Here is a 677-nt window from a genome sequence, read left to right as displayed (position 1 = left end):
CCTATTCTTATTCCTTTTATTTCTTTCTCTTGTCTAATGGCTGTAGCTAATGATTCCAGAACTATACTGAATAGGAATGGTGATAGAGGACATCCTTGTCTTGTACCAGATCTAAGAGTAAAAAATTTCAGGTTTTCCGCATTTAGGAATATGTTATCCGTTGGGTTTTCATAAATGGATTTTACCAGATTGAAGTAGAGGCCATCTATTCCAATTTTCTGTAGGACTTTGAACATGAATGAGTGTTGTACTTTGACAAATCCTTTTCTGCATCAATGGATAGGATCATGTGGATTTTAGTTTTTGCTCTATTGATATAGTGTATTACATGTATAGATTTTTGAATATTGAATTATCCTTGCATCCCAGGAATGAATCCTACCTGGTCATGGTGTATGATCTTCTTGATGATTTGCTGTATTCTATTTGCTAGGATTTTATTGAGAATTTTGGAATCTATGTTCATGAGGGAGATTGGCCTGCAGGTTTCTTTCTTATTTGCATCTTTCCCTTGTTTTAATATCAGTATAATACTTTCCTCCAGGAAGGATTTTGGGAGGATTGCTTCCTTTTCAATTTCATGGAAGAGTTGGAGGAGTGTAGGGACTACATCTTCTGTAAATTTCTTGTAGAATTCAGCTGTGAATCCATCCAGACCTAAACTTTTCTTTGTCAGT

Source organism: Octodon degus, unplaced genomic scaffold (genome assembly GCF_000260255.1).
Source record: "Octodon degus isolate 3935 unplaced genomic scaffold, OctDeg1.0 scaffold00414, whole genome shotgun sequence".
Lineage (NCBI taxonomy): Eukaryota > Metazoa > Chordata > Mammalia > Rodentia > Octodontidae > Octodon > Octodon degus.
The sequence above is the reverse complement of the archived record's forward strand: the minus strand, read 5'-3'. Positions refer to the sequence as shown.